This window comes from Ambystoma mexicanum, chromosome 8 (genome assembly GCF_040938575.1).
Source record: "Ambystoma mexicanum isolate Mex_15411 chromosome 8, UKY_AmexF1_1, whole genome shotgun sequence".
NCBI lineage: Eukaryota > Metazoa > Chordata > Amphibia > Caudata > Ambystomatidae > Ambystoma > Ambystoma mexicanum.
Window position 1 is genome coordinate 1512027611 of NC_090929.1, and position 26032 is coordinate 1512053642.

A 26032-nucleotide genomic window follows, 5' to 3' on the forward strand; every position below is an offset into this window, starting at 1 on the left:
GACCAAGGCCCTCAGCTCCGGGAGCAGGCATCCAGACATTTGTTTAAACCTCAGCAGCCCCGGCTAGGGGCTGTCTGGGTTCAGTCCTGGTGCCTTAGGCGCCAGGCTCATAGACTTTACTTACCTGATGCAGACCATGCTGCAAAAGAGTCCAAGCCTATATGAGGCCTGGATGGGACTATTTTGTTACAGGGACTATTTTTTACTCTGGCGTGGCTCTAGAGAACTTCTTACCTGGAACTACTTTGGAGGCTATTTAAACCACACCCGAACAGCAGCACATGCTTCGCGTTATTCTGCATCCAGCAGCGTGACGCTCACCGTGCCGGCAGCCAGCATCCAGTCTTCTGCCACGCCCGCGTGCCTGCAGCCAGCATCCAGTCTTCTGCCACGCCCGCCTCGAATCCGGAGCTCCTAGAATAAAGAAGAGGAAAAGGACAAGGTTAGAAAACAAACTTATTTCAAATTCCTCACCTAATTCCGGCACCATTTCATCTCCGGACCGGGAAAGTACATCAGTCCTGCACGCGTCGCTTCGCCAGCTCCAGCACGGCGCCATACTCACCAGTTCTCACTGCATCTTTCGATCCGGCACTGTCTCCATCATTTCTTCGCCGTAATCCGGCACCTAGGGGACACAAGAAAAAACAAGGTGAGCCAAGGGAATCAACCAATACAACCTCTTACCACCATAGACTTACCTGATTTACCACCGACGGTATTATTCCATAACTCTCCACATTTTCATATGCCGCATCTGTAAAGAGGGAGAAAAACAACACGTTAACGCATGCAATAGTTACCGGACAGCGTTGGGTAACACAGACTCTTACCTGAACACCAGCAGCAGCTACGAGACCTTCGTCTCACAAACTCAGTTGCAACTTAAGGAAGGAAGGGGACAAGAGTTAACATCGGACACATTGAACTCTTTGAACTTGATACTTACCAGTCCTGCCAGGGACTTCAGAGTCAATACTTACCGGAACTCTCCCAATTCCTTGAAACCAGTGAAGTAACTGGTATCTACGCGCCCCTGCAAGACACGCAGGATTGAGAGCTCATCTTTTACAAACATAAGGTGAGGTTACTAAGGAGATATCGGAGGTGATTAGTGGGGGAGAGCAAGAACAGTTGGGAGGCCATCACTAAAACCCACAGGTGGTTAATCCCTGTCTCCACTTGCAGGAAAATACTTCTTTGGGTCCAGCAGACAAGACGAGGCGGACCAGTCCAGACAGTCATCTCTGCACTGCGTATCACGTTGAAGGAGACCGCAGCTGTCCGGGTCCGATCGACACCCCTGTGGGGTCCAGGTGAGCTTAACACTACCCACATTCGTATCTTGTGGTTGACTCTGCTAATTCTGTGCAAATTGATATTTACCAGGACCCGCAACGCCGGGGCAAACGCCTCCCAAGCGTACCATAAGTGTTGTTTGTTTGCTGTTGAAGGGATGGACAATGTGCCCTCCAATGGCCTTCCTGTCTACAATAAGCACACTGGTTCATACATATGTGGAGGGCCCAATTGTGCTCTCATTAGTGGCACAAACAGACTTCTCAGTTGTGTGTTCCCGCCTCTCAATTCTCGTCCTATTTGCTGCAAAATGACTCTAGTCTTCAAATCACCCTTCTTCTTTTCTACTTTCTCCTTTTCCGTATTCACCCTGTTCTCCTAATACTGGGCCATATGTAGTACTTTGGAAGGCGATTATGCTTGCCATGCACTCTTGGATGTCATGATCTGAGTTTGAATGTCAGACAACAATCCTCGTACAAATTCATCAACAAATAATCTCTTCCGTACTCAAATCTTGCCCACTAAAATCCGAAAACACTTGTTCAAACCTGTTGAAAAATTCTGTCGCACCCTCGGTCTTTCCTTGCATGCATGCGGTCAGCTTGTCCCATATAATTCTCTTCTCTGGCACCAAAGTTTTTAGTTTGGTCACTATATTGTTTGGCAACATCAATATAGTCTGAGGCGGTTTCTTGCCTGCTTTCCTAGCCCCATCTGCTTGTGTTAAGGCATCCCAAGTATCGCCCATACCTGCTTGATCATCTACGGTTCTAATTTGCTTCCATAAATCTGCAGGTAGAATCACAGGAAGCAATAAGTCAATATCCCCTAAGGTGAAAACCCGACAAATTCAAAACTGATTCTATCTCCTTGTAAGAACCCTGTAGGATTCTTCCTAATGTCTGGAATAGACTGTTTAATAGTATTTACTTCTTGTCTCAAACGGAACGTGAACAAATTGTGAGATGTAGTGCGCTGGAATAGTGATAGCAGGTGTCTGTCCTACAGCTGAAATCTCTACTTTCGGGACCAATGTCGGAGGTGCCACTCTCGTAGGCAATTGTAAAGAAGGAAGTTCTGAACGTTTATTCAGCAATAAGGCCAAATTGAGTGACAAAGAGGCTAACGTGGTGTCGGGTGAAAATGCCCTTTTATTAATCACCATCATGTCTGCAGGACAACACAAGTTTCTTTTCATGCATTCATCTTGTAAATATTCAACCATCACTTGTAACACCTTGCGCTGCATGGCGAGTATATACTGACTAAATGTATCATGCACTTCAACAGGATAAATGGAATCATCTGAAATCCATCTAAACACGTCCCTCATGCAAATGCACATTTCTTCACTAACAGGTTTCAACAGAGGCAAAAATTGTTTCTGCACATACGATGTGTGTTGCTTATCCTTATCCAATTCATCTTTATGTAAACGATCAAGTTCTCTCTTATATACAATTGTGCGACATGTTCACGTACTTTCGTTGTAGTATCTCTCGAACGAGACAAAAAATTCAAATACTGCAATTCTTGTGGAATCTCTGAACCCGTCCAATCACCCCATACTTCAGCTAGGTATACTCCCATTTGTTCTATCAATACCTTCTGTTCAGGAATACCCTGATGGTCTGACATTGCACTCACAGCAGCCATTTCATCATCCACTTCCATGTGCCCATTCAAGCAGTTCCCTTTTTCTGTCTGCAGATATCGCACTATGCGTCACTATTCTCAAATCAGTATCAATCCCATTATGTACTGGAGGTGGAGTAGAAGTGGAAGCAGTCGGCAATGAAAGCAAAAACAAATCATGCGCTTTCTGCGGTGGAAGAAAGCCCTGTCGGTACAGATGGTATAGCTGGTACAGCAGCTGTTACAATTGGACTGGGTGCAGATGCAGAGGGAGGTAGATACAGAGGTGCTGCAGTTGAATCAGCTCCTGAATCAGACCTTTGCTCATTCAGTAGCTTATTGAACAACTCAACTGATGAATGCAAATCTTGCGATGGGTTTATTTTCTGCACATCTAATTGAAAGGCCCTATCCCTACTCTTAATGGCCTCGCTTTGTTTCTGCTGATCATGTACTAAAGCCTTCTCGGCATTCGTCATATGTCTACCTGCATGCTTCGCTCTACTTTTGAGTCGCTTATTCGCTTCCTTCTTCCAATCTCTAATAGCATCAAATGCAGCTTGTCTAGCTTTCTTACGCAACCGTACGGATTCCAAATATTCTATTCTCGGCACCTCAAAACTACCCAATACTGGCCAGTGACGGTCGGGAGCATGTGTGGTTTATCAATGCCAAATAAATATTGAATGCAATAGCGTCTAAGCCATACGATACATGCATACACCAGCGACCCCTCGTGTGGTGCGGTTGACTGTGTTTCAAATTACTAGATTGTCTTCCTCAGCAACAAAACATTGCAAAACAGGGTGACAACTTAACAGGCATACTAAAATCACAGTCTTACTTGACCAAAATATTTACGCGTAAATACTACAACAAATAAAATTACCAGGGCGTTTCCTACTCGAAACAAACTCGCCTGATTTCAAATCATTCAAGTCCAATGGACAATCGTCATGTCTGGCAATTCCTCCAAACAGGCAAAACAAGCCTCGATTCCGGAACCTTCTCTGTGATGTCCTCTAGGCGCTGCGATCGGCTGGAGATCAGGCTTAGCAGTCTGCGAGGAAACATGTCTCTTGTCTCTTGTGCAGGGGCCGTTTTACTCACTGACCTCGATCTGACAGCCTCGTCTTCGTCCAACACGAATGGAACATCAACGGGAGGGTACCTGTTCGGGCGCCATCTGAAAGACCATAAAATGAGGCTTACTGCAAAGAAATGGACATAGCCAGTCAAAAGGTCAAATAACAGTGTTTATTACAGTCGGGACTGAGGTCTCAGCACCCCACGATGCATGTGTACAAACATTGTGGCGAGAGAGAGCCCTGAATAGCCAGAGCGCCAAACATAAATACATTCAGGAATCACATACCATACACTTGTCCATCCCCCTCATGTGATAGGGTCCATAGGGTTCATGACCTTTCCACATAGATATTACTGAGACAACGTTCTTGCATTTTTCCCCGTCCTCCTATTGACAATTTACTGTCTGGGTGCGGGGCAAAGCAGTGCGTGGGGGCATATCGTGTTCCCTGGTACAAGGTAACATTTGCTGTACAGTTTATGTTGCTACTGGAGCCTAAGGTCAGTCTGCTCCAAAGCTTGGAAAACAGGACTTTCTCGAGGAGCACGTTGCAGCTGCACATTATTACAATTAATGGTTCAGTGAAGAAACATGGTCAAGACAGGCGGGCACTTAACTTATAGATTAGCTATGCTTCTGCAAGGACTTCATGGTTCTACAGTGTAAGACAAACAACACGCTCAGCAGAATGTGCATTCCTGTCTCGTAAATAACAAAGTTCATGCCGCAGTCTTCTACCGCGTTCAGAGTGAGAAAGGCAAAATGAGCAAAGAACTGAACAGAACAGAACATTGCATCCAAGATGGCGAATAAAACAAAATGGCAACATGGCCACCATTATTGTGGCAATAGTTTTGTAGCATGATGCGAATGTGCTTGGGCCAATATGCATACCTTATAGGACACTAAACTTAATATATTTTCACACGCTCCTCCCCAGAAAATCCAAACCGACCTGCCACCTCAACTCTTGGTTCACCTCTGACATCTAAGCCTTGCGCTCTCAAAAGAGGCAGATGGAAGCCATTTGGAGAAAAAAATACATCGGACCACCATAAATTAAGATTGAATAAGATTGCTAAAGAATACAAACAAGCCATCACGGCAGCCAAGTCTACAATACCAGAATTGCTAATGCTAGCTCCAACTCGAAAGAATTATTCTGAATACTCAGAAAACTAGAATGTCATGTCCCAGCCCCTAACTGCACCAACAAAGACGAAACTTGCTGCACCAATATGCAGAATGCCATGCGTACCAAAATATGCATGTTACAACAGAAAATAGTAAACGAACAAGCATTAATCACCCCTTCCAACTCACCACCCATCATTAAAATACACCCTGCACCTCCATTCCACTTTAGAAAGATCTCAGAACTAGAACCAGCCAATATCCTCAAAAACATCTGCCCAGCATCTATCATCAAAGATTGCTCCGAAGCCCTAGTCCCTTTTCATCACTAAATTCATCATCGCTTCAATCTCCGACAACCTGGTCCCGGCCAGCCTCAAAGAATCCTGGGTCCTCCCCCCTACTGAAATATCCTTCTCTGGACCTGGCGGCGCCCAACAACTACCGCACGATTACAACAGTACCATTCCTACTTACAATCTTGGATAGAGCAGCATACATTCAGATCCAACATCATCTGGAATCTAATCATATCCTAGGGATTCGGCAATCATATTTCTGCCCAGGTCACAGCACTAAATCTGCTCTATTAAATCTAAAATACCAACTAGATGCCTTCATAGATGAGGGCACACCAGCTATCCTCCTCCTACTGGATCTCTTGCCCGCTTTCGATCTAGTAGACCAGAAGATATTTTGTCACTACCTCACCGTCTCTGCCAACTTCTCCTACGAGGCCACCATATGGATAGCATCTAGGGCAGATCCATGAGTCTTCTTGGACACTGTGAGTGCCATGCCCATCACCATACCTTGTGGCGTCCCTCAAGGCTCTTGTGTCTCCCCATTCCCATACAACATATTCACCAAACCCCTATTTGACCTACTGGATGACATCAGCATATCCTACACCAACTATGCCGATGACACCCAAATACTCCTTCTCCTTCAGGCTTCTACGATGAAGATTCCCTCAGGCTCAACAAAGTGTACGCAACTATCCATGCTTGGATGGCTAAGAACCGCTTATGTGTAAACTATGACAAGAAGGAGATCCTACTGGTAGGCTCTCACGCTATGCGGCAGAAGCTCAGCCCCCAGTACACCGCCTTCAGGATAGATGGAATTCAGATCCCGGTATCAACGGTGGTAAAAACACTGGGCGTCTATCTGGATGCCTCTCTATCGCTCACCAAACAAGTGAGTGTGATGGCCTCCTCTACAGCTTACACCACCAAACTTATCAACTCAGCGAGACAGTTCCTGTCCCCCGAGAGCTGCCTAACCATTGCGAGAGTCTTCACATGGGGCAAGACTTGATTATTGCAATATCATCTTTGCCGGGATCTTCAAATGCATCATCAATACATTACAGATAATCCAAAAAAACGCTCTCCGAGCAGCCTTAAACACTCCCAAAAGAGAGCATATTACTGCTGCCATAAAAAAGGTGCACTGGCTCGCTATTAGGGAAAGGATTATTTTCAAAATGTTGTTGATTACTCACAGATGGCTGAGCAACATTGGCCGCAATACCTTGCTAAGACAGTTGTAAGATCGAAAGTCCAGCAGGCCGGTTAGGTCTCACCACGCACATCAGCTGTCCCAGCCCAAAGTGAAAAGGAGGTGGGGTGAGCTTCCCATCAGTGGCCGCGAACCAATGGAATGCCCTCCCCCCTGAACTAAGAGCAGAGGGCTACTACTGTGCTTCCATAAAGCCCTGAAAACCTATTTGCCTAGCGGTCCTCATTAAAACTGTCAGAGAACAATAAGTCACTACCTCAATGTACTATATTGTTACGTTGTCTGTGTGTCGTGAGCAGGATGACCCCATTCTGTTGAAGCTTTTGTATCATGTAACTGGTTCGCAACAGCGCCTTGTAAGGAAATCATGGTGGCAACAGTAAAGACAGACACAAGTGATCACAGGTCAAGGGTGTTTATTAAACTGTACATGTGGGTTGGAAAAACACCTAATCGATACCTAAATCTAAGATGGGAGCAAGCTGCGACCATCAAATAATGAGGCAGTCCTAGTGGTGTCTTGTCAAATAAAAAGGCCTATACTACGAAAAACCTATTTCCAGTCCTTACAACTAAATACAACAGTGTGTGGGATAGGGTTCATAGGAAAGAAAGAAGTGTTCACAAATAATAAGGCAGGATCCGTTAGTCGGTGTCTCCCTTCCCCGCGTTTCGGGCACGGGACAAGGCGGGACTCCGGAGCACAGCACACGCTTGAGCGTTCCCAGCTTGAGACTACAGTTCCGCTCTCAGGTATCAGGACCTCCGGTGGTTAAGTCTCTCTTCTACAAAAGTTCTCTTGCCTTTGAGGACCTGATGTGTTCCAATAAAATAAACAAAAGTTCCTTTGTGCTTGTACGTTGGGTGATGCCTTTTCACCCCTGGATTCCCCTCTTCCGGGTTCAGACCCCTCTCGAATGTCAGCCTCCCTCCTTCAGGTTCGCTATAGCTTTTCCAATCAATTCCACTTACAGCATTTACAAATTTCAATGGGCCTCATTACAAGTTTCCGGTCCGGAAACAATGGTGCCTGTGAGTTTACCGGCACTGTTGTTTCCGGACCGGCAAACTACGAGTCTGCTGGCGGGTGCCGTTTCGCCAGCCAGGTCTGACCCTGGCTGGCAGAACGGCAACCGCCAGCAGACGTTGACGGAAGCACCAGCACTGTTACGCACAGTGCCGGTCCTTCCGTCCTCCCCTTTCCCATCGAGTCCCATGGGACTCAAATGGGAATGGGGAGTAACGATTGCCGCCACCTGACTTACCGGACCGCCGGGGCTGTAATGCCCCGGTTATTCTGGCAAGTCAGGCAGCAGTAATTCATCACGAGTCCAGCGGCAGCCTGCCGGTTTTCCCGGCACGACTGCCGCCGGATTCGTAATGAGGCCCAATGTCTTTTTAAACAGTTCACTGTGGACATCCCTCTGTCGGGTTCACCTTTGTCAACACACTGTTCACTGGGACTTAAGGCTTCGTCCCTTTCCATCAGCATCCCTCTGTTGGGTTCACTCTTGCCAACTCTTGCCAATCACACAGTTCTCTCTACTTTCTTACGATGCAGGATTTACTTCCCTTAGCTTTCCAATCATCTGCTGGTCAAAGACTTTCGACTGTAGATAGGATTTTACTAGACCCCTGAATGACCACTTTGTCCTTTTCTTCGCGACTTTCCCAAGACCTTCTGGTAACGGTAGTTTCAACAATAGGGTAATCACACAGTTTCTTGAGTGAGCACCCATGTTGTGCCGGACCCCTCTGTAGCTGATTTTCACCTCTCGTATTAACAGTTCTTTGTATTTTCCTCGATTAGCCGTTTGCTACTTTTGTTCAACACAGTTCAGTTTCTTATCAGCTCTCCCCTTTCCTTCTGGACCTCCTCCATCTCTTCCTCCTCTGCCCCCATTGTCTCCTATAGAGAAGACACCAGCGGCCCGGGAAAGCACTTTAAAACCTGAGGTGGTCTGCGTGGTGGACCAGTCTTCTTCTCCTGCCTCGTTGGATGAGCCTCAAGTGGATCAGGACAGCGATGAGCAGCCCCGCTCGGTGAGAGCATTCCATGATCGGGTCCTGGATATGATGTCCCTCCTTTACATTCCAGTACCTGAGGCCCCCACTCCTCAGGAGGGGGTGCTTCCGGGAGCATTTACCCTGTCACCTCAAGAGTGCACCGGCTGTTCCTCCAAAGGGACGTCTTGGCTGAGGCCTGCAAAGTCTGGGAGAAAGAATTGACGCTCGATGCAAGCTTCACACCTCTGAGGAGATGGCCTTATCGGCTTGTCCACTCCCGTCCTCAACAGTGGTTGCTGCGGCCACCCTACAGTCTAAGCCGGCCTCTGCATCTTCAACGGCAGCGGCCCAAATCCTATCCAAGGGGGATAAACTTTTGGACACCTTGGGCAAGAAGGTTTTTGCCAATTTCGGCTCTCGAACTTCATCAAGCGAACACTGAGCTCATCCTGGAAGCAGCCAATCTGAGGCTGTGGAAAGAGTTAGCTGATTTCCAGCAGTGCATTCCTGTGGATAGGCTAGATGACTTTAAAGCTGGTTTTTCGGACGCCAGAGTGTTGGCACAGGATCTATTGGAAGCTGCGGCACACCACATAGATACCTCAGCTCAAGGCCTTATGGTAGGGTTTGACACCTCCCGCCAGGCGTGGCTCCATGCAACACAGTTTAACATCTTATGTCTCACACATCACACAATATCTATCGTCTCTTATCAGACACCGACTCTGATGTGTCTGAACCAATGTAAACACTTTTAAATCAGGGAATAATTAGCACTTTTAACTAGGTGTGGGGTATTATAAAGAGCAACAGAGTATACTTTACCTCTGCTGGGCCCCATTCCAGAAGTTGTAGTTGATGACAACATGGGAGCAGGGGTTCAAAGGCAGAGGAATATTACTTGTGCTCTTCGGGTGGGGCCTACTACAGGCCGCATTAGAATCCCGGTCTCTTTTCTAGTTTCTTTATTGCCTCCATTGCCAGGTAAACTAACTTGAAGATGGGCCTCTCCTACGTGCCCAACTTGGGAATTAATTCTGCTAACACTAGGGGCACCTCCACCTGCTCATCTTGTGGCTAAGGCCCGAGGAAGACCACCAGCAACATGTTGGAGACCAATCTGATTTTTTTTAGATATTAAAATGTCTTTCATGGCCTTAATTTCGTCATAAAGGTTGTTAAATTGTATTTGGATTGAAATCGGTGGTGTTAAGGGATCGGGGGTAATGCAATACATTCAGTCGTTGTACCCCCACTAATATCTTGCGGGATATTCCTATACATATTGCCAGGGCATGGTTCTAACTGGATCTCCTCTAGGTTATTACTTTCTGGGAGGCATGCCGTGTTTTCTAGTTGCCTAGGGATTCCATAGTGGGCTCGATAGAAAGCACCTCTAATATGTTTGAGGTAGGGACATTATCACAAAACTCCTCCACCAACTCAAGGCAGGAGTGTCAACACTATTGATTAGCGAAACATATATGTCTGTGCCCACTCCCTGTGTAGTCACTGGCTTTGTGGATGGTTCAATACCCATGTTATCATACATTTCAATAACATGCCCACCAGGTGGACTTTTAGAGCTTGCCACAGACTCTGGTATATTGTGGGCTAATGAAGCAGTTACACTGTCTTGATCTTTCTGGGCATCTAAAGTTATCATCTCAATGTCCCTCCCCCTAAATAATACAATTTGATTTTAAAATGTTCTTATTTCCCAGCCCATCAATATCACTTAAGAGGTCACTAATTTCAGTGATCAGAATGTTCACTTCTTTGATGGGGTCGAACATTTTGTAGTGTTTTCTGGGCCCTTTTTTAGGTGAGGCTGAATGCAGCACTTTCCTTTTAGACATACAGTCAAAAATAAATTGTGCAAGTTGCAAGGTGCTGGATAACTAAAAGGCTTGTGTTTTATCCCGCAACTACTGGAAAAGGTCCAAGAAGTCCAAGCCAGACAGAATGGAGTGAGGCACGTCCGATGACTCGAGGCGCAGCCAATGTCCGTCCCCCACTCGCTCCTGTGATGCTGTGGAGTTTGAGGAATCACAGCAACAACTGGTAGGTAGTCTCTACATCCCTTTGCCCATGTAAGGTAATGATGGAATCAAGTGAACGCATTGAAGGCAAGTCCCTTTTTACGAACACTTCAGAATAAAGACCACCCACTATGGAAATAGGCCAGGAGATAGCGTTGCAAGGATAACGAAGTTTAGTCGTACAAAATACAAATATCAGCAAAGGACTCTACTGCTCGAGAGCGCTCTGACCCATACAGTTCCAAACAGGGGCTTAAAAACCCCACATGCGTCACAATATACAGTACAAATGGGTACCGCTGATAGGAGGCACTCTACACATGGGCCTGCTCCATAGGGGATGCCAGGCAGTAATTAGTCAGTTCCTTTGCATTGCTTGTGTCCACGTGGATCGGCTGGACTTGCGTGGCATGGGAAATGGTGCCAGGGGGAAGGGAGGATAAAATACAGTCATACTGACCCACACATTGAGGGCTTCATTGATACTGCAGTTCCCGCACTGAAGGTCTCCACCCTGGGTTTTGATCTTTAATTTATCCCTCCATGTATCTCATGTTACAAGGGGTATGTTTATATGCTGGAAAGAAATACAGCTGCACATGCTTAGATCCTCTGTGGACACTTGATTTGTGTTGGGACCTGGGGGTCGCCTGCTTATCAGGGAATGCAAAGGTGTGGGGGTCAAATCAATGGTCTGGGGCTGGCTCCGGCCTGGCTGGGTGGGGGTTAGAGGCCCAATGGCAGTTTAGTGCAGATGAATGGACGCAGCACGGAGCCTGGTGCTATTTCACACTCTTGCAGGGGCGCATTCCTTTAGAAGATACTAAATATTCGCAACACTAAAGGACCGAGGGGGGAAGTGGACTTCCGTGGGAACAGGGCTCCTGTGGAGTCAATTTGTACAGAAACGATACCCTGTGAACGTGAGCAGCGCGAGCCTGCAGTTTCCCTTCTGGGCTTAATACAAAATAGTGTCATGGACTATGGTTTTTCTAGTGCCGCACATCTACCTATAAGTGCTATAGTGCCTTCACATACTGCCTAGTATTCCAGAATGCTCCCCCCTCGTACGTTAGATCACCTCGTATGATGTTCGCCTTACCTGAAAGCACCTAGGGGGGGGATGAGATAGGCTCATTTCCATCTCAACAGCATGTAAGTAACAGTCAGCCATCAAAGTCCTGTACAATGTCTTGCAGAATGGAGAAAGCTCCACAATAACTTTTAAGGCAGACGCGCAGCTTCAGGAGTTAACTGGCTAACACTAGCAGCCTGTGGGCTCGAACAGCCTGTTGCCTAAAGGAGCTGCGTGCCCTTTACCTCGTGCGGGCTTCACCGGCAATGGTTCGCGGCTGGATTTTAATCCCCGGGAGAGGGAGGGGGCTAGTGATCATTGCTTGGGAAGCTGGTAGCTCCAATCATGCAGCCTCAAACAGCTGCTCACGCAGGCTTCATCGGCAAGTGTTCTCTTGCTGGATTTTAAACCCCAGGGGGGTGTGGCTTGAGATCAATGCTTGAGAAGCCTTTGGCTCCAATCCTGCAGCTTCAAAGTGCCACACACCCTTTGCTACCCAAAAACATTTGATTTTCTCCAGTATCAAGAGAAGTATGGTATAGAAGAACAGTTACTTGCACAAATGCTATTTGTAAACGTATAGTAGTTCTATCTGGCCTCCCAAAAATGAGTATGGGGTTATGAATGTATTGTGCAGGTCATTCAAACGTAGGTAGGAACACATTGCATCAGGCTTCTACAGGTTTTGGATTAGGAAAATAATATTCTCAGGGATTGTGCACTCTTCTCTGAACAGATGTGTGTACTGTCTTCTCAGAATATGTATGTGCACCTTTCAATCAATGTGGTTTTGGGCTGGAGATGTAATATTCTCCAGTAATGGGTACCATGTTAAAACACCCCAGCCCTTTCACATTACACATAGGTCTGACTGTGCATTTCAAGATAAGGTACTGCAGTGGTTTAACAGTTTGCGCGATTTTCCCTTTTTAGAGTGAATGCTCTGTGCTAATCTTTGTTGCACAACATCTAACTCATGACTAGACTCCCAAAGTCCACAAGTATGCCTTCTATCACTTTAGGCAATAGAATGTCACAAGGACACTGTGACCTCTGTGGTTCCAAGGATTCTATTTAATGGTGCTTAATCTTACAAAAACCTCTGCATTAACTTGAACTAAAATACTGTCAGTTTTAAATTGTGCCTCAATACAAAAATGCATTGGGTTTTAAGGTGTTGACCTCTCACTTGTGACTTAATTTAAATAGGTGATGCAGGGCCTTTTTGTTTGCCACTGCACCTGCGTCTTTGTTTCCTAGCCCTCTATTCCCATGGGTACTCTATAGGGACAATTTGGAGTTATATTGGGGCTTCTACTTTTATTTTAAATGTGGCTTCTCATTTTGGGATTCAGCTTCAACCCTCATTCTGGAACTACTTCCTCAGCAAGGTCCTTTTCAGCTGGCTGTCTAGAAATCAATCTCCAAAATATGTCTTGCTCATTTCTCTTGACTTCGCAGTTCCAAGGTTATAGGCCAGCCCAGGTTGCTTCTTGATTTTAGCCCCAGGGAAATGGCATCCAGCATGCTTCTTGGTTTACTTCCAAGCAAGTATTTCATGCTTCAACCTGTGCCAGTCCCCTTCTGGAAAGTACTTCCTCACCTTGCCTACGGTATTACAATGACATCCTCTTATCAGTAAGTACTTCCTTCCATCTGCTTAAGGTACTATCTTTGTAATACTCTTACCATCAAGTATTTCTTCCTTTTTTCTTCGGGTGTTTGTCTAGTTGCATTATTTTAACCCACCAGCCTCCTGGCACAATATCTCCTCTCATTAGTTTCTGACTTGACCCAGGTTCTGCTCTTTGTTGTCTGGTCTTTGCCAGTTTCTGGTATGTAGTCCCCAGAAGGTGTTTGGTTCTCGTCCTCTATCTGGGTCTGTTCTCAGCAAGTATTTGGGATATTGCCCCAGTAGGGTCATTGGGTCTCTTCTTCCCTCTCTGGGTCTGTTTTCTGCAAGTGTCTAGGATATGACCCTACAGCAGGCTTCTTTGATCTCGTTTGCATCTGGTCCCTTTCAGTGTCTTTCAAATGGCCCTCTTCATGCTTTCAATTTTCTGTTGAGCTGTTCTGTTTCTTGCCCAGGATATGGTTCTCTCCTGGACTCGCTATCATTTCTCTCCTTCTGAAAGAAATGGGGTGTCCTCTTGACCATATAGAGTATGTGCAGTTTTTCTGGGTTATTGATCTCCAAGTCTTCTCAGATCTTCTGTTCTTCCCCTTGGCTCTAGTTTCATAGCTCTTCAGCTCACATCTTCATTCCTGCTTCCCTTCTCCAATAATGAGGAACTGCATAGTCTAGGTATCCACTCATTTGTTGGCTGGGGTGATCAAGTAATGTTCTGCAATAATTTATTTGAAGTGAGGCTTTGTAGTTCAGAACTCGGGGAGGAGGGCTTTAAAGGTCCAGTGGCCATTTTGAATTCATGCCATGTTCTCAGTGTTTGGTGAGCAGCGTGCTTCCCTCTCTCCCTTTGCTGCCTTCCTTGTAGAAAAGGGGGTTTAAGCCTGTGAAATTATGAATTTCCAAACCTTGCTTGCTTCCCATGTACTTAGGGATTTAGAGTAAATGTATTCAGGCAATCACTGTTTTGTATGTGCAAGCCCTGCTGCTGAATTGGGAGAGAGAGATTGTGTACTGTGTTGTTCTGTCTTGAGTGAGTGGTACCGCCTATTTGGAAGGAGTCTTTGTATTTTTTTTTCTCCTCTGGTGTAACTCACCTCTTGACGCAGGGGAATAATGGAGTAGGGCTGGTCTAGGGGAATCTGGAAAATTCCCATTTAGCGCCTGGGGCGGGGGAGCCAACCAATCGGGTTGCTTGGATCGCTGGCAGAATCCCACGATCCAAGCAACCTGATGGCTGCTCCACCTCCCCGCCATCTTCCCCTCACCTTCCCCTTGGCCACTAATGTCTCCCCTCTGGCCCCTCCTACCCCACTCACCTTATTCTTTCGGTGGCGGCTCAGCAGCTGCCACCACTCCAGCCTCCAGGACCACCATGGAAATGGAAGAGGGGTTTTGTCTTCCAGCTCTACGGCGGCCATCTTAGTTAAGTATTTTGTATGAATGTATAGGACAGCGCGAGGCGGCCCATTAATTCATACAAAATACATTGCTGTCAGCACCCTGGGTTTCCAGATTGGAACCCAGGGTGTTAATTGCAATAAGTACCCGTTCCATGGGATGTACCGGGTGCTAACAACCAAGGACCATTGTTAAAGGTTATTAGCTCGGGCCCCGGGCTGTTACCACCCTTTAGAGCCTGTGGAACGGGTCCTTATTGCTTGAGCATGCCGCCACCAGGAGGTCTCATCACCTATCAGGTGAATTTCAGTTGTCACCTGATTGCGGCTAGACTAGAGGGAGGGTCATGATCCAATGTGACTTCATCACACTTATTATTTGATTTCTTTATTGAGCTCTGGCTCAATCCCTGAGCAATTCCTAAACACTTAAATTCTTTGGCCCCAGATCTGAGGTATCAAATTAGCACTTTAGGATCTTACTACTTATACGCTTAACTGGGAAAGAGTTAAGATCTCAAATCTAAAGAAATGTAATACATTTGGATACCTCTACGGATTCAAATCAACACCACAGAACCCAAAGTACTCTGACAGAACAACAAAGACTCCTGTAGTACTAACAAAGATGCATATTTTGGAGAAATAAAATTCCCATGAAAATCTAAGATCTATATATATTCATTTAAACCTCTTCAAGAAATAAAAATAAAATTAGTGTGACAAGGTCTATCCCCAGGTCTTTTCAAGGGGGGAGGGAGCCTCGTCCCCAAGACACCTGGCGGTGCCAGCGAGAGCTCGGAATCCCCTCCCTGGTCTTACTTACCTCCTTTTACATTGGCGTCGGGGCCTCCGCAAGAGACTGTGACATGGCCAGAATGAGTGGTTGCCAGGGGGACTGCTGGAGACATGGCCCTGCCCAGACAAGGACCCAGCAAGAGTATGGTGGCTTCCTCTGAGAGATGCTGGAATGCCGCCACAGAGGGCAGCATGTCTGACATTGGTGGCAAAGCAGGGTTGTGGAAACAACGTTCAGCATAACGCTGCGTGGTGTGCCCAATGTGACTACACTGGTCACAGGAAGGCCGCGATGCTGAAGCTACACCCAGGGATGCAGCAGCTGTGACAACACCGGCCGCCGCAGAGGTAGAAGAGTGCAGCTCCAGCTGGCAGTGTCTGGTGGAGCCCACGCAGGCAGTAAGACCACTAATCCACCAGGGAAAGTATTTTTCAAATGAAGGCATCCAAGAAGGCCATTATTGTCCTGATTTGCCACACAAAGGATATTTGGGGCAAGGTTTTGCCTGCAGGAAGCCCTTAAGCCAGAGACCTCCCTGAACCCTATCGGGACCCATGTTAGAAATGTGGGAGAAGGGGTGGGCTTAAAAGACCTTTTGAAGCCTCTCAGCCATTCGCCTGTCACACCCCTGGAGTAAGGTAACTGGATTGGACAGGGTAAGTAACCAATCCTGGCAGGGGGTGGGCTATAGAGAGGGGGATCTGTGGAGTGTGTGTGTGTGAGAGTAAGGAGTGAGTGAACTAGCGATAGAGGAGGAGAGGTAGTAGTAGTTAGGAGTGGCGGTAGTGATAGTAGTGCAGTAGCAGTTAGAGGGAGGGGTAGAAAGTAGTCATTACAGCAGCTGTGAAGAGTAAGACTAGAGGGAGAGGTAGTAGAGTAGTAGTGGTAGTATCAAAGTGGTAGTAGTAGAGTGGGAGCAGTAGTAGTGAGAGATGGTGGTAGTAGTAAAGAGAGTGAGTATGGAAATAGGAGTAGTGGTAAGAGCTGAGAGGGGCAAGTTATAATGGGAGAGTAGTAGAGGCAAGGCGGTAGCATAGGAGGTAGTAGGCAGGAGTGACAGTAGTGAGTGGAGGAACTGAGAAGCAGGAGGAGAAATAATATCAAAGGGCAGAGGCAGGAATTAGGAGTGGAACACCGGAGGGACAGTAATATGGTGGGAGGAGAACGTCTTGGGGCTCAGTGCAGGGAAGGGTCAGGTACTGTGAGACTGTGTCTGCAAGCAGAGCGAGTGACACTGTGTGGAAGGAGACCCAATCCCTAAAGACACTAAGAACACTTAGAACACTAAGTGGGCCAGGTTAGGGAAAGCTAAAAGACCCCTAGGGAGTAAGGTAGTCACCGTTTTAGGGATACCAGCCCTAGACCAAGACAAAGAAAAGATAATACGGATAATCTGATAGCAACTAACCTCTCTGTTAGGGTTGCCTGGGCTGGGGGCGGGGGGGCGAGGAAGTAGTAGCAAGGGACGTCCCTAGAATCAAACTTCCCCCAAGAAGCCAGTAGGTCTTGAAGTCCCTTTGAAGAATTTGAAAGTCACTTTGTTGAAAAAGCTATAATAAACACCCTTGGACTGTCACAAGGTGTCGGTGTTACTTGTTGCGGTCACCCCGTTAAATGAGCTAGTTGGTGTTTCTTCAGTCTGACTTTCATTATTAGAATCAACCTTGTCAAAAAGGTTTCTTCACTTGCCCTAATTTCTTTTGTTTGACTTATTACATGTAATTGATCCTCACAGTTTGTTCCAATGACAATTAACTCAATAGCTTGACCTTAGTGGATATAAATATCTGCCTAAGGAAAGGGGGGCTTGATGCCCCAAATGTTGCATTTTATTCCTAGATCTTTCACTTCAATCTATTGATGAATACAAGAACAGCTCCACAATAGATTTAGTGCATACATTACTGCCTCCCCTTACCAGATTAGCTGATGCATATTTAAGTTTAGCCACTTGAAATTATAAGGGTGTGTGAGGCTCAAGAAATCTGCTCCAACTATGCTATGATTGGAATGAAATGCTTTCAGCTTGAAGTATTTCACTATGCAGTACAGCTCATTTATAGACTCATCTTTTCAGGATGCCTTCTCCAGCCCATTTATAGATACCCATGTCTGTACGCTTTGGCAACACAAGGTAGGTTGCTGAAATCATTTGGCCTAATCAGATGTTCATGGTCAATAATATCTGCACTTTTAAACATGTGCACCTGAAGAGGTTCTTCAGAGATGAAATATCTCAAAGATATTTTGGGCGAGGTGATGCATGAAATCTATTTTTGCATATCTCATAAATAGATATGTTTGCTCAGCTTAGTAGATCCTGCCTCTTCTGGTCAGCTGCACCAGAAATGATCAAGCAATCCATTTACATTTGCAGCAGTCAGTCAGTATTGTGGGGCCGGCGGTGGTCACGCGGCCGGCCTGACTGTAGCGGGGTGCCGAGCACCATGTTGGTATGCCGCAGTCTCCCGATCTATAGGTGTTGCACAGCAAGGCCCTGTGAGGTTGTGGGGACACAGCCTGGATGCCGGAGCACCTTGGTTGCCAGCAGCATCGTGGATGGTGAGGGCTTGGGCTGGACCCAGGGAACCAGACTTGTCTGGGGGTCCCAGACCAACAGGGACCTGTAGGGCTGTTATCACACAGCGTTGGCCTACAGGCTAGGGCTGGAGGAGCATGATCAGATAGTGTAGGCCTGTAGGCCCAGAATGAGATACAGAGACAACAGATGTTCCATGTTTGGAGTCTGCAGCCGTTCTGATGCACGTGCCTGCAGGGGCTCCTTTTATTAGCTTGGGCCATGACACAGTCTTGGCCCATCTTAAAAGGGCAATACACATGGGGAGGGACCCACTTCTTAAAAGGCCAACACACATTTCCATTGACCTTTTGAGGACGATATTCATACCATACTCTCTAACAACCTTAAAACTACTTCACAATTACTACTTCTAGGTGACCTCAACCTGGGTTTCAATGACCCACTAGATAACATGCCACCTCAACTGCCAATATCCTGTCCGAACTTGGCCTGACCCAAAGAATTAGTGCACCTACCCATAATAAAGGGAGAACCCTAGACTGGGTGGATGACTACAACTGCATTGCCAACATCACCGCCATCTCCCCACAACTCTGGACGGACCACTCCCTCCTATCCTTTACACTCAATACTACCAGACCCCGCCCCCTAGCCACTCCCACTGCCCCATCTATCTTAGAATATCACAGTGGACAGACTCATTCCCGCTATTCTCCCTACTCTTAACTCTCGTAGACAGCTTAGATCCTGGAGCACTTGTTGACGGGTATAATAAAATCATGTCAACCTCGCTTGACATCATTTCCCTGATTAAACTGAGACCAACTAAGCCCAAAACTCATCTGAACAAGTGGTTCCCCCCACACTTAAAAAACATACAAAAAAAAAAAAAGAAACTGCGAGGCCGCATGGAGAGTGACTAAGAATTGCCCATTGCTAAAAAAAAAAAAACGCCAGACCCTCTAATACCTACTAATTACCGACCCATCACAACAGTACCCTTTCTTTTAAAAATACTAGACAAGGTTGCATACCTTCAAATCCAGAAATACTTGTAACTACACCATCTTTTAGGAGCTCTACAATCAGGTTTCCGTCCCCAATACAGAACAGAAACTGCCCTCATTGACCTGAAGGCCCAGGTCGATGAGCTAAGGGACAAGGTAAAATCAGCCCTCCTTCTCCTCATCGACCTCTAGGCTGCATTTGACCTCATGGACCACAAGATCTTATGCAGCCATCTAGACTCAGCCGCACACTTCTCCAAAGAAGCCATACTTTGGATTGAGTCTTTTTTAAGTAATAGGACCATGAGGGTCGTATCCCCTTCAGCAGCGGCAGACCCTACTCCCATTACTTGTGGGGTGCCCCAGGTTCATGCGTCTCACACATTGTACAACATATTCACTAAGCCCCTTTTCAATGATCTGGACCATCTTTGTATCACCTACACTAACTACGCAGATGATACTCAGATTCTTCTCTCACTTTCAGGGGATTATGCTATGGATTTGGCCTTGGTGAATAGAGTTTACCTCATCATCCAGGCATGGATGGCAACTCACGGTCTATGCTGAATGATGATAAAACGGAGCTTATCATCCTGGGTACCTCCACCAACCTCAAAAACTTAGGCCAAGAATACTCCTCCTTCATCATGGATGGGAACCTTATCAAAGTGGCCAATGAGGTGAAAACCCTTGGATTTTACCTCGACTCTACACTCTCCTTTACCAAACAAGTGAATGCTATGGCTTTGGCCACCGCTTACACCTGTAACCTTATTAGAACCGGTAAACCCTTTCTCTCTGATAGCATCAGCATCATCTTGGCCAGTGCCCTCATTCTCTGTAGGCTAGATTATTGTAACTCCCTTTATATTGGCTCCAATAAATCTTTTATCCAGATAATCCAAATGCTACAAAATAATGCCCTCAGAGCGGCCCTCAGCGTGGCTAGGAGAACTCACAAATCCAAGATTAGGCGTCAAAACAACTGGCTTTCGACCCACGACAAAATCCAGCTAAAAACTGCTTCACTTACCCATAAAGCCCTGAACAACGCCGATCCTAGCAATCGCTATGAGAGATTCCTCAGAAGGACCTCTAGCTGACCTTGCAGACTAGTCAACAATAACTGCCTCTCCATTCCCAGATATAAACTATCCAAAGTTGGAGGCAGTAGTTTCCCTGTCAAAGTGGCCCAACTATGGAACGCCTTGCCACCCTCACCCCGAGAGGATCAACCCTACCAGAACTTTAGACTCAGCTACATCAACTGGCTTAAGTCTACAGATCATTAAGGCCTGGTCTCCTCACCACCTGTTACACTGACTAACTGATGTTACTTTGGCTCTTACAGAGCACTCCTGCTCATGTGTTCTTCTTTCTGTGTATTGATTCATATTTGCTCCCTGTACTTGTACCACTGTTCCATATTTGTCTGCCATTTGTAATGTATTCCTGTAACTAAGCTTTGTATCTCCTTGTAACCTCTGCGCCCTGATACCTTTGGGTCTGGTGCACATTATAAATGAATAAACTAACAAACATGGGAGGGTCACTCAACAGTAAGGACATCATTTAAGGATCTCTTTTAATGGCAAATACTGATTGAATTGAAAGAAGCACAATGCATAAATTATCTTTCAAAAATTGATTAGCAGAGTTTGCTACTTAAAATGTTCTTGATTAGCAAGCAAACCTATTTGATTAGCAATGTTCTAACATTTTTAATGCCACCAAATGTTACTTGTACACTAGATATAAAATGAGCAACAATTCAGCAGTACTGCTGAAGACAGACAGTAGTGAGATGAGTCGGGCCTTGCAAATTCTTTAAAATTCCACTGGACCTGCAGGTCATGTAACTTGGTTTACCCACTGGACCTAAGAGAAATGATATGATATGATATGATATGGCATTTATAACGCGCATATACACAAGTGTGTCAAGGCGTGACGAGGCAAGGGAGAGGAAACCGATGGAAGAAAGAGACAGTGATCCTACTAGGCCAGGTGACATTGAAATTGCGCAAGTGCAGGGGAGGGGGCAAGGGGAAAAGTGCAGGGAAAAGGGGAGGGGCAGTACATAGGATGACATTGAAATAAATATAGAAAAATTAAGAGAAAAAATAGAAGTGCAGCCAGCTTGTGGCAAGTGCAAGGGTAAGTGCAGACATCAGGTGTCCAGTGCTAGTAGGGGCTGTAGAGATACAGAAACTGTCCCTGAGTACAACGGTTGCCAGGGGGGCAGTACAGGTGTGCAACTGGCGGGGGGGCCTGGGTCTAGATCAGAGGGTAGCCAGGTAAACCAGTGCCGTTTTAGATTCAGCCAGGAGACCAGCAGGGGAGAAGAGGAGAGAAAGCAAAAGCCAAGAGGAAGGTCTTGAGGTGCTTCCAGAACCACCAGAGATGGTTCTCCTCAAGTTTCAGAGAGGCAGGGAGGCTGTTCCGGAGGGAGGCCCCAGCAGAAGAAAGGGATCTACCACCAGCTCGTTGCTTGGAGAAGTGACTAAACCTGAGGGAGTTGGAGGCGGATGAGCGAAGAGCTCGAGAAAGAAGATATTTAGAAAGAGAGAGTTGAAGGTATTGAGGTCCCAGGCCCCAGAAGAACTTGTGGACAATGCAGAGGATTTTTAACGTAATCCTCGTCCCCAGTGCAGAGATTTCAGTCCTGGAGAGATGCGATCCCTGAGCTTGAGGCCAAGAACAAGTCTCGCAGTCCTGTTTTGAATGAGTTGCAGAGGGCGGAGAGTAGAGGCAGGCAGATTTAGAAAGAGGCTGTTTCAGTAGTCCAGCCTAGAGAGAACCAGAGCTCTGGAGACAGTGAGCTTCTGGGGGGAAGGAGAGGAGAGCAAAGGAAGAATACCACTGAGGAGGTGCAGCTGGTAGTGTGACTTCTTAGAGATGTCAGAGATGTGAGGAGAGAAGGAAAGTGTGGAGTCGAAGATGACTCTGAGGTTTTTAGCCTCACAGGTGGGAGCAGGAAGAGGGCCAAGAGAGACCGGCCGGAGAGTGACAGGAATGGAGGCACTCGACCCATGGCAACTGATGAGAGCAAATTTAAATGCACTTTCTGTGAAATGGCACTCTCTGTAAAATGGTGCATGTCACCACAACCCCACTTTAGGTGGCAGCAGTGTGCCAAACTACAGGCCAGCCATGCACAGTGAAACTTTTATTTGATATTTACTGCAAACAAAGTAAAAAAGTTAAATTAAAGTTTCACACATCCCCTACAAATGGTACTGGCCCTTCTTAAAATCTACTTGGCTATGCAAATGTGCAAAAATACTTTGCGAGCCCTGGATGAGTGTCTGTAAAATATTAAGGGTTAGCTGCATGAATGGACACAAATAAATAGATATGATAAAGTCTCTGAAAACAGTTTGGCCAGCTCTTTCCGACCAGTGCCAGTATATAATGCAATCATAATCCTGGCGCAAAGGGAGTTCTGGGAGATAACTATGTTGTATGGTAGTGCAGTAGATCTATAGATGTACAGACTATATGGAACTATTGATCACTACTTTGCATAAACATCTAATTAGCTATTCATTATGTTAGAGAAAAGAAAGTAAGATATTAAGCAGAGTGTATGGTGTAGCAGGCAGAAAACTGGGCAAACTAGGTGGACGATTGTAGTTTGCGGCTATCTCCCTTTCAGGGTAGCTGGTATAAAGCAACAGGGTGATAGAATGTCAAACACTATGATATGATAAGTCATTTATAATGCGCCTGTACACAAGTGGGATCAGCCTATTGGATTGAGCACCACTTGCAATTTATATGTAACCAGCAGGTTTTAGAACTGGATTTGCCATCCCAAGCATTTGGCCGTGTGATCATGTTCAAAAGTGTCCACTTGTCAGCATGATGCATCTTCCCCAACAAAATGACACTGAGATTTAGAAACACTGACCTACACTTTACTGTAGAGCATGCAGACAATGCAGTGTTTTACAGTAGCAATGCTGTAATTATGCATTATGCAACCCATTTTGATCTTTTTAGAAATGGAATGGCATGATTAGTTAAAAAATAAATTAATACAAATGTGTAAGGCCCCAAAATAGCATGCTGGTGCGTCAAAATTTGGAATGTACTGGCAATGGAAAAAGTGGGAGCACTGAGGGAGGGGACAAATGCTAGAAATTCCTGGCAATATGGGACCCATTCTTGGAGTTTGTGAAGGACAGAAAAGCCCAACATTACAGACCAGTGCTAATGCGAGCAATCATGAACTAAAAGTTTAAGGGTTTGAGAATGAAAAGAAAGTAACCTGTTAAAACTATGCCTCGAGAAGGAATACCTCACATCCACTAAATGATCAAATAAAGCAGAAATCGAAACCATACCGGTTGGGGATAGGGTGGGAAGGGGGAGGGGGAGGCGCCAATTTGGGGTCTGTTATAACTAGTAGGGAAATGAACTAATTAAACACACATCCTCGGATACTGCTTTAAACTACTCTGGGATTGGTATCCCGATTTAAGAATGTACCATGCATTGAAGCTACCATACCGTTAATATGAAGTAATTGTGATTGTGCTTTGAAAATGAAAATAAAGTTTTGAAAAAATATATATATTAATACATACTGCTCTTTGGCAGAGAGGATGCAGTTTGCTTAATGAGAGTATTATCCTGATTACTTCTGGCTTGCAATTATTTAAAAAAATAAAAAAATATTGTGTAGAACTCCCACAGGCCTTTGGCATATAAGAGTGGAGGAGAGATTACTGCTGCACTCTCTCTCTCTATTAGCCCCTTTGACTTGGCAGTGAGCAGAGAAAAGGAGGGTGGAGAGAGCCTGGAAGGCAAGAGGAATGCAGGTTAAGCTGTGCTTTCATTGTGCTTTCATTGAACAGGGTAACTTAAATAGCTAGCTTTGCTACACAAGTGTCAATTTACCTAGCAAACCTACAGAATTGCATAGCAAATTGCTACGCGACACTCCTTATTTTATGCCTTTTTACTGTCCATTGATTGTATTAGATAGCAAGTCGACTAGAGTATGTTTAGGATGAATAACAAAAAGGAGAACACCTGTGTAAGATGTTGCTAAGCCACCACTCTTGCAGGTCACTTGTGTGTAAATTGTGCTGCATCTATAACGCACGGGAAGAAACATTTTGAGATTAGTTTTTGTCTAACGTTATCTGGAATTGATACTAATTCAGATAATAAGTGTTACGGATCCCATATTCTATGTAGTACTTGCTCTGTGTTTTTCAATTGTTTAAGTGTGTCAAGAATTGCTGCTGCAGCGTGCATAATTAGCGGGTGATACCAGGATGTAGACCTCCACATTCTTAGCTTTTCTTAGGGTATGTTGAGGATGTGAACCACCCCCACCCTCCGCCCCCCGGGCTTGTTAATCCCGCAAATTACTGTGTTCCCGCCTGGATGCTTGGTTGCCTACTTTTGGCTAGTGAGATTACATTGTTACATTATATTATCTTCCATAGGCCACTATTGTTAATTGTTCTTATTTGAGCCAGCTTTTTTATTCTAGGGAGCCTAAAGGACCTTAAGCCCGGAGGGCTAACAATTACCAACACATTACTAATTACCTGTATTGTGTATTTCCTGCGTACCAGTATTACTCCCCGTACTAAAATAATAGTACCACAAATTAATTCCCCAGGTTGATATGAGTTTTTAACTTCGATAGTTTTTACATTGTTTTAAATCGTTTTAAATTGTTTTCACCAGTGTTGACACATCTTTTAATTTTATTTTTATATTGGGCAACATTTTGTTTTTCTATTCAAGTTCTATGGTGTGTGTGGACTATGCTGCTGACCAACCATTAATTCTACCTTTGCATTTTTGCACATTGCTCTTTGCACAATTCACACAGTACTCCTTTTGCTGTATAACTGTATACTTACTTATTTATAATTCTTATATAACGCCTTATGCCCGCAGGCCTCAAAGTGCTTTAAAAAAAAACACAACAAACAATACATTAATAAAAACTCAACAATGGACCATTAAAGAATGCATCAAAAAACAATCAAGATACAAACTCATATTACTACGAAAAAGTGCTAAAACAGGGTCAGACTATAAGACTAAGGTTCATAGAGCCCATGGGCAGATATTTGCACAGCCTCAGATACAAAGGCAGGGTGCAGGCTCCACACCCCACCAGAATGGAATCTCTGTTCACTTGGGCAAACCAGTTTATCCAGTTCTATTCTACAAAGAAATTTCAGGTCAGAGGAACACACTACCCCGGGCCTCGTTCTAACATGAAGCCAAGCAAGTACTTTATTGCAAAGTGCGTCTCTGGGTTCACTCTTAGAGGGCTTTGGGACATTAGTGGTAACATTTTGTTTGTCCATGACCAGAGCTTTGGTAACTTTATTGTCAGGTATTGGCATGCTGGATTTTCTTCGGCTCAAAGTCCTTAAGTCTGCCACTCTCGGATTCAAGGCCTCATGCCAACCAACCAAACATCCCTTTGCAGGAGCAATAACTGGTTCCAACAGAGCAATACTATGGTTCAGTGGTAACTTATCAGTTAAGGAATGGGAGGGTGGTGGAACTCCTGTCCGAGGACACCGCGGCTCGGGACTAATGCCGACACGTAGGGCACCAGTTGAGTATGTATAAGTGTCAGCTTCCTTTTGAGGCGGATCTGTCTGTCAAGAACGGTTCTCTTTGCTAATGGACAACAAACTCCCTGGTAGAGCATTAGCTGCTTGCAGACTTTTCTCGAAGAAGGCGTGATATTTCTCTGCAGGGATATCAAGAGACACTAACCAGGCGTCAAAGTCCTCAGATGTATTGCAGCTGTTCATTTCTTTTATAAGGGTGTCTTTCTGCAAGCTCCATGATTCAGA

The 26032-nt window shown here is 45.5% G+C and overlaps 1 protein-coding gene across 3 annotated transcripts in view; it reads left to right on the plus strand.

Annotated features, from left to right (window-relative positions):
* NEURL1 (neuralized E3 ubiquitin protein ligase 1) overlaps positions 1-26032 on the plus strand; it is a 2006504-nt gene that overhangs the window by 117422 nt on the left and 1863050 nt on the right. The window lies entirely within an intron of this gene.